This window comes from Desmodus rotundus, chromosome 3, assembly GCF_022682495.2.
Source record: "Desmodus rotundus isolate HL8 chromosome 3, HLdesRot8A.1, whole genome shotgun sequence".
Classification (NCBI taxonomy): domain Eukaryota; kingdom Metazoa; phylum Chordata; class Mammalia; order Chiroptera; family Phyllostomidae; genus Desmodus; species Desmodus rotundus.
In genome coordinates this window covers 20712045-20725005 of record NC_071389.1, presented here as the reverse complement: position 1 = coordinate 20725005, position 12961 = coordinate 20712045, and the positions used below count along the sequence as shown (strand labels likewise).

Sequence of the window (12961 nt, the reverse complement as noted above, 5' to 3'; positions counted from 1 at the left end):
CCATTCAGCTATTGCAAGAGTCTCCTCACAGGTTTCCCCCTCTGCCCACACCCCTATTCCATTCTCTTACAGTAGGCACTCTGATATTTCTAAAATATAAAACACAAATCGGACCACAACACTCTCCTCAGAACCTTCCCTGGCTCCCTACTTCCCTCCAGAGAGGAGCTGGATTCCTTAGCCCTTACATGTTCGGCCCCTGATGACCTCTCTGGCCTCCCCTGCCCCACCAGACTGACAGTCCTCCCCACCCCTTCCCTTTTCACTTCCCCCTGGAGCCCTGTGCCCTCCCCATTTCACAGGTTAACTGTGACTTATTCCTTGGGCCCCAGCTCATAGGCTATGACCCCCTGAAAACCTTCTGGAACCCTCCACCTGCACCCCAGGCTGTGTTATGGGGCCTCTTCTCTCTGCTCCCTTCATACCTTCCATTTCCATCATCAGACAGTGAGCACCCCACTTTCTGCCTGTTTTCCCATCCGTCTCTGCTGCGGGGCAGGTTCTCTGTTAGGGCCGAAGAACGGCTGTCACTTACCTTTAAGCCCCACACAGTTTCTGATAAATGTCTGAATAAATGAATTGTCTAGGTGGAGGGAACCGAAAGTGTCATGGCCTGGGTAGAGGAAAGTCCCTTCTCCCTCTTGTGGGTCCCTTCCACTCACCCTGGCACTGGGCTGTCCCCGGCATTACACTGTTTCCTACTTCCTGTATCTCAGCCCTATCTGCCTAAGTGATCTGACAGGGGCCTGCGCTATCGGGGCTAGCGGCCCAAAGCGATGTTAACAGCTAATAACCACAGAAACCGGTTCTGCTTCCCAAACAGTGAAAATGAATGTGTGGCACTTGTTAAAATAGCAAAAAGAAATAAGAAAATGATAATGCCAATGCTGGTGAGCCTCGGGTGAAATTGGTACACTCATTATTGCTGGGACTGTAAATTGGAGCGACCATTCTTGGAAGCAATCTGGCAAAAATATGTCCTAAGTTCTAAAAGTTTTCAGATTTCCTGGCCTACCGATCTCATTCTTGACCATCTATCCCTAGAAAATACCCCAAATATAGACAAAGTTTTAGGTACAAAGCTGTTTTGTTTCAGTGGTTTCTTACAACAGCAAAAACCTGGAACATCCGAAATTTTAAACAATAGGGGGATGGCCCCGTAAATCATGTTCAACAGTGACACAGTCTATAGCCGTAAATAACAGATGATGTTTACTAGCATTGTGATGACTTATTTAATATTCTTATCAGCCTTACAAGGAACTGAGGCACAGAGAGATTAGGTAACTTGCCCAAAGTCAAGCAGTTTGTGTCTAATTTGAACCTAGAAAGTTGGGTGCCAGAGCCCACACTTTCCACCCTGACTTTCCAGTCCTTCTTTCAAACTGGATCTGTTCGAAAGAAGGATTAAAACCACCCTGCAGTCGTTTAGAAAATACTTGTGATACAACGTGAGTTAGGGGTGGGGGAAGGGAAGTTTTTAAAATTGTGTTAAGAGCAGTGACATCTACATAAAAACTAGCTGCTGAGAGAAAAGAGGGGAAGGAAACCCGAAAATGCTAATAGCGATGGTATTTCAGGCTTCTCTGATTTTTCTAGAGGGTGGTTATGTGACTTTGATTTAGGGACTATTTTTAATAGAACTAAAGGTTCACCAGGCTTTGGCCAAGCAAAGACACCCCAAGCCACCCACAGCCCCATGCGGACTCTGGCCTCCCGCTCTCTGGGTTCACCCAGGAGCAGAGAGGGGCTCGGAGAGGCCAGGGGCTTGCCCAAAGTCCCACAGTGAGCCTTGCCCCCAACCCAGACCCCAGCTAGGGGTCCCCCTCTTATCTGGAGGCTTCAGGAAGGAGGACCAGACCAAACAAAGGAAAACCTGCCCAGGTCACTCGCTCTCCTGCTTAAATTCTTCTTCTGTTCCCATCACTTTGGGGTACAGTTCGAACTCCCCAGCACGGCACCCAAGGGGCCTTGCCCAGGAAGCCCTGCTAACCACATGCAGCCTCCAACAGGTACCTTCTTCTCTCCAGCCTCACTACCTGCAGGTTCCTGCAAAACTAGTTGCTCTCTTATGCCACTGTGCCTTTGCACAGGCTGTGCCCTTCCATTCGGCGGTCACCACCCAGCTGAAACCCTGCCAGGTTCCCACCAATCATCAGAAGTCAGCTCCTTGTCACTGCCTTGGGAACCCTTCCTGGTCACAGCCCCTCCAAGGCTCCGGCTACAGCTCTTCCCCTGAGCTCCCACAGCTGCCTGGGCTCCCCCCACCAAAGTGCTGACCCCCTTTTCCTAGAATTGCCCGGTTACGTGCCGGCCCGGTCCCCACAGAGTGGGGAGTTCCCCAGGGGAGCTTGGGTCTGGTTCTTGGTTACAACCCCATGCCCTGACTCGGCCCCCACAGCTCCCTCAGTCTTCCTTAAAAGTCACTTTCCGACCTTCTCCCCAAATGGAACTGGGCCACCCTGTTATACACACCCACTGCACCCTGCATTCTCCCTGCCCCACCTTGGTATCACTCCTCTAAATACTCCCTCCAGCCCTGGCCCATAAGGATGAAGCCCCCGCTGTAGGCCCAGAGTCAAGTGCTGGCCACAGAGTGGGTGCTCAAGTGCCTAGTTCACGATAGGTGCCTAATAACTGTTCCCTGAGAGAGCCAATGAGAGAAGGTCTGTCCATGAGGGCCTCGAAGACCGAGAAGTTTGCCAGGAGACTGAGCAGAGGGGCGGGGTGTGCAAAGGCATGGAACGCTGACAGCTTGCTAGGATGCAAAGGGTTCTCAAACACGCCCCCTGACCCAGAGAGGCAACAAGCTACTGCTGGGGGTATGGTTGGGTTGGTGGGGGCGGGATTCCTGGGACAATGAACCCATCTGAACAAAGAATCCAGGAAGGTGGGACTAACCGACAGGGGGAAGGGGAGATGTCGAGTGACACCAGGGAAAAGCCAGCCAGGTGGAAGGAACTGCATATGCAAAGGGCCAGAGGCAGGGAAACACAGAGGATTACGCGTGGTCTGCTGTGGGTTTAGTGCAGAAATTCACAGGCAAAAGAGGGAAAGGTGGCCAGGGCAGTTCATAAAGGACCAGAGTTCCAAGCTAAGGGGCTTGGATGAAAGGCTGGGGGGAGCGGAATGGATGGGTGGTCCCTGAACAGGGAAGGCCATGGTCAAGGTTTTCAATGGAGAGGTCATTATGGGGCCAGAATGATACCCTGGAAGGGACGAGCAAGAGATGATCTAGCAGAGACAAGCTGAGGTTTCCATCTTCCCGGCGCCTTGAAACCCCCTTGGCTCCTAGGTTTCCACCCATGACCCCTCTGCCCTCTGTGAGCCCCATATTGCATGCGGCCCAGAGCCCTGAGCCCCAGCTGCTGCACCCCGCCCCACCCCCAAGACCCAGGCCAGCCTCAGAGGCTTGCTCCTGGGAGCTTCCTGTGAGGAACAGGCTCCCAAGGGCCCTGGATCCAATTTGGGTTTCAGCAGCCCTGCGGGGCTGGGAAGGGCTGTTTCCATTGTGACTGATCAGAGCGGGAGCGGGGGCTGCTGTCTGTGCCCTGGTCTGTGGGAGCGGGGGTGCTGCCCCTCCCATCCCATTGCCAGCCACCCAGGGCCACCCAGAGCAGTGACCCTCACCCACACTGGGAGCCTCAGTGCCTTCACTTAGGAAATGGGCCATGACACTCCTCTGAGGGCTGTGAGAATGTTCTGCAAGCTTTGAACACATGCCCTTCTCTACTTCCATTTCCCCTGGGGATCCCCAGCGCCCACCCATCCCCACAGGGAACGCCTTCTGCTGTGAAATGACAACAATGATCGATACTGAGCACTTCTTCCAGGTCAGGCGCTCTTAGATGCTTTGCAAGGATGTCTCCCTCAGCCTCCGAGTGACCCTGTGAGGCAGATGCTGTGACCATTTAGAACTGTAACACGTTCAGGAAGATGCTTGAAACATAAACAAACAGCTTAGTGACTTACTACAAAGCCCCCACCCGTGTCCCTTCTCAACTGCAGTCCCCTTGAGTCCCCCAAAGTTCCCACCCTCCTGGCCTCTGTGATGACCTCTTCCTTGTGTGCGGGCAGGACTAAGGCTGGGAGAAGTGTGGAAGCTGCCCAAGGCCATGCAGCTGCTGAGGGCCGAGGGTGCTGGAAACCCCTGCCATGGGCCGCTGTGTGACCTTGAGCGAGTCCATGTCCTTTCTGGGCCTTCGTTCCTTCTTCTGCAAACAGATTCAACTAAACCACAGCCCAGGTTCCTGGGTCCTCTAAGGGGCAGTGTGGCAACTGACGGGTCACCAGTACAGATTCGGGGGCAAGGCAGTGTGGGTGGAAGCCCCCGAGACTGTTTCCAAACTGGGGGTGATAGCAGCATCTCCACCGTGTTGCTTGTGAAGGTTAAATGAATGGAGTCTTTAGAAGAGTGCCTGGTCCCCAGTGCGGACTCCGAATTAGCCGTGGTGGTTGTTTGCGGTTGTTTTGTTATTAGGTTCTCTAAGGCGCCCACATTCCAAGGACCCACCTGGAAATCTGGCTGAGCAGAGTCGTTACCCGGCTGGGGGGTGGGGAGAGTAGCAGCTCTGGGACCCCTAGGGGCTGCTCTGCCCATGTGGAGAGCCAAGTCTGGGGTTAACTCAAAGCAGGATGGCCCACTGCTGAAGCCCCAGGAACTCTCTAGACAGGGATGGTTGTAGGCAGGGAACCCCTGGCAGAGGGTCACAGCCTGTTCTCATGCTGAATCTCAAGACCCCCGGGGGCAGGCAGCCTATGGGGCAAGTCAGACAGGGCTCAGGGCTGCCGGGTGGAGGCCGGCAGAGTGGGCCCTGAGCAGCAGGGCAAATCAGCAAAGGGAGGGTCGAGCTGGTCATAGACCGGGGTGGGGAGCGCCTGGGGTGGACACATGGGGAGGGGTAAAGAGGCCAGAGAAGACCTACTACTGGCCCTGCCAGACCAGGCCCTGCCCACCCCAACAGGTCTCTTACACCCTCTCCCAGGTATTATCTAGGAACTACCCCCTTCTCCCTGTGCCAGATTTCCCACCTCAGGGCCTTTGCTCGGGCTGCTCCCTCTGCCAATATGCCCTCAGCTGGAAACATTCTGGCCATGTTCAGCTGTCAGTTCCTCCCAGAAGCACCTCTCCCCTACATACACTATGACCGCCACTCACTATACGGCAGTAAATCGACAAGTATGAAGCCAGGGGAAGCCCTCATCACAGAAATGCAGTTCCTTCCCAGCACTTGCCAAAGTCTATAACCACGTCGTCACCTGCGAGTTCTTCCGTTCAACGTCTGTCTCCCCAGCCCGGACAGGAGCTATGTCCGCCTTCCTCACCTCTATCCCTGGCATGTGGCACATGACTTGGTGTATAGTAAATGCTCAAGAAACTGCGGAACGACAGTGGGAGAGGGAAAGGAGCTGCCAGCTCCCCTCTGCATGCAGATCCAGGCTGAGTGTGGGCACACACATGAGGGGGGAGGGATTGTGTGCACAGCCCAGAACGTGAGGCTACGTCCTCATGGTGTAAATGGATGTGCACGCAAGATACACCTACATGTAAAAACACACATGCATGTGAGTTTTTGGCCTGAGTGCAGGTGATAAACATGGCATGTACCATGCATGTGAAAGTACATGAGGAGGGGCAGGCGTGTGGCTGTTTGTGGTTTCCTGGGAGGGGGCGCACAGGTGTCTGCACGACAGCCCTGAGCCTCAGGAATGCTCCCCCCGTGGTGGAGGTGAGGAGGCTGGTGCCACCGAGGGAGCTTCCCCAAAGAGGCCTGACACGGCCTTTGAACCCCAGACACACACTGTAGCAGCCTGTTGGCACCTGGGGAGCAGAAAAGCCACCAGGCCAAGCATCTCGAGATGTGAGTGTCCTTGGACAAGGCCCACTCCTCCCCCTTCCCACTGTCAGCTCCACAACAGACAAAATGAGGTTCGACTGGATAATCTGCGAGGTCCACCTCCCTCCAATTAGTGTGTGACTTTAGATCTCAGATGGCTCTCCAAGAATGGGGGTGTAAACATCATCGATGCAGACTTCTTGGGGCTACATGGAGCAGTAACTGTCCTCTTTCCCTAAGTACACCGAGCCGCCCAGTACCTTGGAACCAGTGCCCAGCATGGTGCTACAGAGACAGGAGGAGCTCAGGATGCATTCTTTGTACACACCATTCATTCATTCATTCGTTCATTCATCCATTCATTCATATATTCGACACCGTGCACCAAAGCTGTCTGCCTTCCAGGAGCTCACAACCCAGTGGGGAGAAAGAGGCTACTGAAGTCACGAAACCGTGAGGACAAGAGCACTGGGAAACCACGACCCTCTCATCACTCCACACTTTGTAAAGGAAGTCTTTCCAGCAATGACAATTGTCCAACAGGGGAGAATGGGGAATCTGGTGAGAAAGGAGCCCCTGCCACTCTGGCAGAGGTCAGAGGCCCTTTAGCTCAAGACGTGGGAAGGGGACTCCAGCTGTGTGCAGGGGCTGGTGAAGGGGCTGGGCTTCTCCTCAACGGCTGTGGGAGTCTAAGCAGGAGCCCCAGAATGCTGGGTTCAAATCCAACAAGGCCCTCGACGAGCTCTGTGGACTCACAGCAAGTTACCTAATCAATCTGTGCCTCGATTTCCTCATCTGTAAAATGAGGGTAATGACAATGAGGATTACATCCATTAACATTTGCAAAGCCTATTAGGACAGGGCCTGACACGCAGCGAAGAGTGAGGCCGCGAGAGTCCCCTTTGTAAAATGCTAAATCCCAGATCCGAGCGTGCGAACACTCCACGTGTCAAGAGTTTCTGAGACGGAAAGCTTCTCGATGCTAAGATTCTGAGGTTGGAAGAGACAGGGATTCTTAGATCCTGTGATTTAATCATCTCATTATTTCCTAACAACAGCCTGGAGCCTCCCAAGGGAGCACAGGACAGAGTTTGGTGTCACTTCATCTCCCAGGCACTGCCAAGGCAGCCGCCACACCTGGGCTCCCCAGCACTTCCTCGCCTGCATGAAAGCCCCAGCCCCACTGCGCTGGAACCGCCTGCCCGCTCGCCTGCGAGGGGCTGAAGCACGTTCCCGCAATGCAGATGGACAAGCAGTGCAAATGAACAAATAAATGAGAAAGTTTCAGACGCTGATTTAACAGCCACAAGAAAAATAAAAAGGAGCCGACCTGACCGAGAGTGGCCATGGGAAGTTATTATAGAGCAGGTGGTCAGGGAAGCCCCTCCTCGGAGGTGACATGTGAGTGGAAACCTGTAAAACAAGAAGGTGCTGGCCATGCAAACATCCAGGTGGGGGATATGCAAAGGCCCTGCCAACAGGCTTTGTACATTCGAGGTACAGAAAGAAGCCAGTGTGGCTGGAGGTGGTGAGGCTGGGGGGCGGGGGGGGGGGGGGGTGGGGGGAAGGGAGCTGAGTTTGAGGGGTGGGCAGGTCCAGACCTGACAGGCCTCGTAGGGCTTTGGATTTTTGTTTTTCTAAATGCCTAGGAACCATCAGAAAAGTTTCAGCAGTGGAATGACAAGGCAAAGCAGGGCCGTCGGGGTCCCAGAATCATTTGGTTAGTTCTGAACACATCACGGTAGTTTTCAAAATCCAGGTAGAACCTAGGCCAGCAATAGACACTCCTTATAATTCAGTTGGTGTATTCTGAGCTCCTACCGTACACCTGGCCAGGGCTGGGAGACTTTGCAGAGACTCTTGTTATCACTCCCACTACCCACAAGAGTTTCACAGAGAATACTCCATTTTATGTACCAAGAAACTTAGGTTCAGAGAAGGGAAGAATGTGCCCCAAGTCACGCAAACCACACACCACGCTGTGCAAACTGCAAAGTTCAACGCACAAATGGGACTTGGTCCCAGGCCCCCGCTCCACCTCTGTGACGGTCTGTGGAACTGCTCTGGTATTTTTAAGCCTCCTCTTTTCTGAGAGACCTTCCCTAGGGACTTGTGTGGACACACTTATCGACACTGCCCTGGCTAGTGCTACACAGAGCTGCAGGCTTACACCCTTTTCCCTGTTGGCTTTGGAGCCCCAAAGGACTGCACCTCCATCTTACATGGCTGTCCAACCCGAGCTAGGCAGGCTGGGGATTGGATGGGTGGATGGATGGACAGACGGATGGATGAATGAACAGAGAGATGAACAGATGGACAATGGGTGGACTACTGAAATGACTAACCAATAAAGTAATGAATAAATGAAAGAATAAAGAATAAAAAGAATAAAAGATCTAGCAGACCAATAAATGAATAACTAATGAACAGCAGGTGAATGAAGGAACAACTCTTACTTTACAGAGCGGCAGGGCAGAGAAGTGCCTACCCAGGGAAGCGCTGGAACCAGCCTGTCTTCAGCCCCAGTTCCCACCTCACCCACACACCAGCTTCCCCTCCACCGACAGCCACTTGCCTCCATTCCCCAAGAAGTCAGATAGCCTATTCCTCAGCCCCTGGCAGACCTGTGTCTCCATGGGTTGGCCACTCCAGTGCCCACCAGCACAACCAGCAATCACAGCTCTCTGGAGCCCAGTGGAGCTTGGTAGTGGGTAAGTGGTTCACTGTCCCTGAGTGTCTTGCAGAGGAAGGGAAACAAAAGCCCAGGGCTCTGGTCCTGGCTGGGCCTGGAAGGGGGGGGGGGGGGGGGGCGGTGACTTCAAACCAGTGGCTTCCCCTCTCCGAGCCCAGATGACTTCTCAGGGCCTTTCCCACTCTGACAGTCTGTAGGGGGTGGGCCTCTAGATTTTTACAGTCACTGGGTCAGCAGAAGTTCAAAAACTTCTAGTTTTTGAGAGATCAAAAACTAGAAGGTAGGAAATAGTCCTGTTGATGAGCACCAAAGTCCACCTAGGAAAAGGCCCTCTAAATATGGAGACTGGAAGCTGGGGTTTAAGCCTTCTTCTGCCACTGCTCAACCTCTCCAAGCCTCAGTTTCCCAAATTTTAAGATGGCATTAAGTATCCCCACCTTGACAATTTCACCCCAACAGAGTTCCTGCGAGAGCCTCATGGGATACAACCACGCACCACACTGTATGAACTGTAAAGTTCCATTCACCCAGGAAGGATTATTATGTGGAGGGGAAAGGGGGTGAAGGGAGAGGTGCTGTCCCATTCTAATCTAGCTCTTCCCAAAATGACCCTCTCAGGGGTCAGGGCCAGAGAACAGTGGAGAGAGCCTGGAAATGGGAGCCTGAACATCTGGGTCCCTGATCCAGCTACCCTAACAGAGGCGATGAGACTACGGGCAAGTCATTTCCCCTCTCTGGACTTCAGTTTCTTCATCTGAAAAATGCCTGGCTTGGTACCTCTGGCTCTGGCATGCGAAGTTCTACAACCCTGAACCTCTGTACCCCAACCTTCAACCCCTGACTCTGCCCTCAGGGAGTTCACACAGCCCGGTGGGGCCAGGACACAGACCAGGGGCAAGACTAGAGGCGTCACTGCCCCACGAGTTCCTAGGGCAGGGGCCAGATTGGCTTAGGGTCCTGCCAGGACTGACACTTTCCCAAGAGAGGAAAGAACTGGCCCAAGGGCCCAGGTGCCTTGGACAGCGCCAGCCACCTCAGACCCAGCCTTCAGACCCTCTGCAGCCTGCAGAGCCAGCAGGCCCTGACCTGTCTCGCAAGATACCTCAAGAACTACACTGCCTCCAACAGAGGAGCCCTCTGGGGTGCTGGCAGGGGTGGCAGAAGGGGGTAAGGAGCCAAGGCAGGGGAGAGTCTCAGATGACCCCCCACTAACAAACCAGGGGAGGCCCCCCCACCAGACAGCCTCTCAGACAGGACCCACTGGGGCTGCCAGCTTGCACCCAGCCAAGAGCCCACCCCTGGGGGCATTTACGACCAGATGCCACCTCCTGCAGCCAGGAGGCCCACCAGGTTGGGGAAGGGGGTCTTCAACCGCCAACCAAGCACACTTGCCAGAGGGTTCTGGGAGCCACTCTGGTATCCAGGGCTGCCCCCCCCCCCCGGGGGGCCCACCCATGAAGGAGATAGGCCCACTCCCCACACACGCTGCTGGAGGGCAGGGTGAGGGAGAGCAGGTTTATTTCCTCGTGCCAGAAGTCTCCCTTGGAAACCCTGGGCCCACTCCGAGCCCCTAGTGCCAGCCCTCTCCCCCAAATCTGAGAATATAGTTCCTTACAATACCATTTTTATAAAGCCTCTTCCAAAAGACATTTCCTGGTCCCCTCAAACCCCCACCCCAACCCCGCACATGCCTCCCGCAGCTCTGAGGAAACCGGCAGTTAACTTTTTCCCAAAATTCCTGCAAAGGCGACTGGCTGGGGGGGAGAAAGGGACCCCGAGATCCTTTCGCGGCATTTCACAGCCTTCCAAAAAAAGAGAGAGACAGACAGAGAGAGAGAGCTTTAAAAAAAGAAGAAGAAAAGAAAACTTTCGGAGTTAACTTTAAATTCCCAACCCTACCCCCCAAATCGCCCAGCGGCTTCCTTTTTTTTTCTTTAAAGTGCAATTGCATTGTGTCTCACCTCCCCGAAAGGCTCGCGGCTCTCGCCAAAGAAAAGGAAAAAAAGCCAACCCTTCGGGTGCCCCCTCTGCTTCCAGCCGCCTCTCCCACATTCTCAGACAGTTTTATTAAAATTTTCAGACAAAAGAAAAACAAAAATGGCAGCCTGGCTTATTTTTAAAACAGGACAGGGACGCCATATTCTGCAGATCTGCAAAAAAAGGGAGAAATCCGGCACTGGCCGCTCCACCGGGCCGGCTGCAAAGTGCGCGAACCGCGCCGTTTGCAATCCGTTTATTTGCATTAAGTCCCATGAATCATTGTTTACCGGAGAATTGCAGCAGGTTTGAATAGCCCGGCTTAAGAAAACACACACACACACACACACACACGCACACGCATACACACTCGGAGCAGACCCAGACACGCCGCCGGAGACACTTCCTACCCCGCGCGACGCCGCCGCTCCGGGCCCGACCGCAGGCACAGGCAGCCCCGGGCCTCAGAGCACCCGGCCCGCGCTGACAGCGCCGGCGTCCCGGCCCGCACCCCAGCCCGCAACTCCGCGCAACTTTCCCGCGGGCGGGCGCTCGGGCGGGCACCCGCCACCACCGAGCCCGCTCCCCCCGCGCCCTGGGCCCGCACGGACCTGGCTGTGCTGGCGGCGGCTCCGGGACGCGGCCGCAGCCCCGCGCCCGGCGGCCCGAGCAGGGCCGGGCTGGGGCTCCGGCTCCGGGCTCCGGCTAGGTGCGGAGCCGCGCGCAAACCTTCCGGGTCGCCTGCTGTTCACTTCTGGGTTCTGCAAGCGCCGAGGCGGCGGCGGCGGGAGGCTGGGTCTGCAGCGCCGCGCGGCCCCCCGTGCGCTCGGCGAGCCCCCGCGCCAGGCGCCCGGCTCCGGGGGGGCCGCGTCGGGCCCCCGCCTCTCCTACTGCGCAGCCCGTCCGGCCCCGGGGGCTCCCGCGAGTGGGCAGCACCGGGCGCGGGCTACGGCGCGCGAAGGGAGGGGGCCGGGCAGGGGGCGGGGGCGGGCGGCGCGCTGGGGGCCCTGCTCGGGCCCCGGGGCCTCGTCTCGCGCTCGCCGCCGCCGCAGCCACAGCCTCGCAAAGTTGCGCGGCGCCCACCGTCCGCGCCGCGCGGGAGGCAGAACCACAAAGGAACTCCTCGCCCCCCTTCGCCCGCCCGAGCCACGCGGGGAGGGCACCGGCGCCCGGCCCTAGGCCAGCCCCTTCCCCAGCGCGGGGGCTCCCGGGGCCCCGGCGGCCGCGGCCATTGTCCCGCCCTGGCTGGGCCGCCGCCTCGCCGCCCCCTCCCCGGTGATGGCGGGCTGGGGACCTGGGCCTGGCGGGCCATGGCCCTGACCGGGGCAGTCCTGCGCGGGGCCAGGCTGCCCATGGGGGGTCTCCTTCGCAGACTCAGGCACGAGAGGACCCCCAGAGTGGGCCCCCACACCTGAGAACCAACGATCGTGCTCAAATTCCAGGCTGAGATTTTTTTTTAGACGAGGACATGGGGATGGGGGTCAGAAGTTTGGACAGGACAGGCCACCCCTCCCTCCCTCCGTAGGCTTCGTCCCTCCCTGGCTCTAGGCCAGAGCCCCCAAAGGGTGGGGCCGCCGGAGTCTGTCAGCGGCTCTTCTGCAGAATCTATCAGAGGTGGCACCGGCTGTCCCCAGCTCCAGACCTCAGAGCCATCTGTGTGTGACTCCTCCTCCCGCCTCACCCTCCCCAGCCAATCAGTCACCAAGTCCTCCGGATTCGGCCTCCCGGGCTGTGTCAGCTTCCAAACTTCACTTTCTACCTGAGTTGGCCGATCCTGACGTCCTTTCCCCAGCTCAGACTTCTGACGCTCACTGCCACCCAGCCTCTAGGCCACGCTGAATCAAGGTCGGCCCTGCCCTCAGGGAGCACCCATTCCCCGGGGAGAGGACGCGCACATAAACAATCACCTGCCGGTTTGCCAACCTCCGGGAAGCATTTCCCAGTTTATAAATAGTGTTGAGGACCTGCAATCAGATGCTCTGCTGGTTGGCTGGGAACAGCTGGGAACAAGTTGGACAAAGTGCCTGTCCTCATGGCGCTTGCAGTCAGGCACAGACCCCAAGGCTGTGAGCAATTAGAGGACGGGTCCCACAAAGTCACCATTTGTCACCACTGGAAAACGCACCATTTGTTCTCAAGCCCAAGTCCCCAGCACAGTGCCTGGCACAGAGCAGAGCACAATAACGTATGTGGCATTAAGTAGTCGGAACTACAAAGCATGGGGAGAACACAGAGGAGGCCACTCTTTCGCAGGGAGATGAGAGTCTTCAGAAATTGGATCTGGTGTGAGCCTGGGCACGGAAAAAGGCAGGGCCTTCCAGTTTCCAGAAAAATGGGGGTGATAAATATCAACCCATTGTCGGGAAGTTCAGTGAGATAATACATTAAGAAATGGAGAGAAGAGACACTCTCTCATGCAGAAGAATTCGAAATCATTTATGCAGGTAGGTAGTCA

At 56.0% G+C, this 12961-nt stretch overlaps 1 protein-coding gene across 3 annotated transcripts in view; it reads right to left on the bottom strand.

Moving 5' to 3' along the window:
• Nucleotides 1-11746, bottom strand: part of ZNF362 (zinc finger protein 362) — a 38860-nt gene extending 27114 nt beyond the window's left edge. The window contains exon 1 of one of the 3 annotated variants that reach the window (XM_053920632.2): nt 11118-11746. The gene's annotated coding sequence lies outside the window, so the exon portion shown is untranslated. The remainder of the gene's footprint in view (nt 1-11117) is intronic. The other 2 variants (XM_053920630.2, XM_053920633.2) reach the window with 2 other exon arrangements.
• Nucleotides 11747-12961: the final 1215 nt, after the last annotated feature.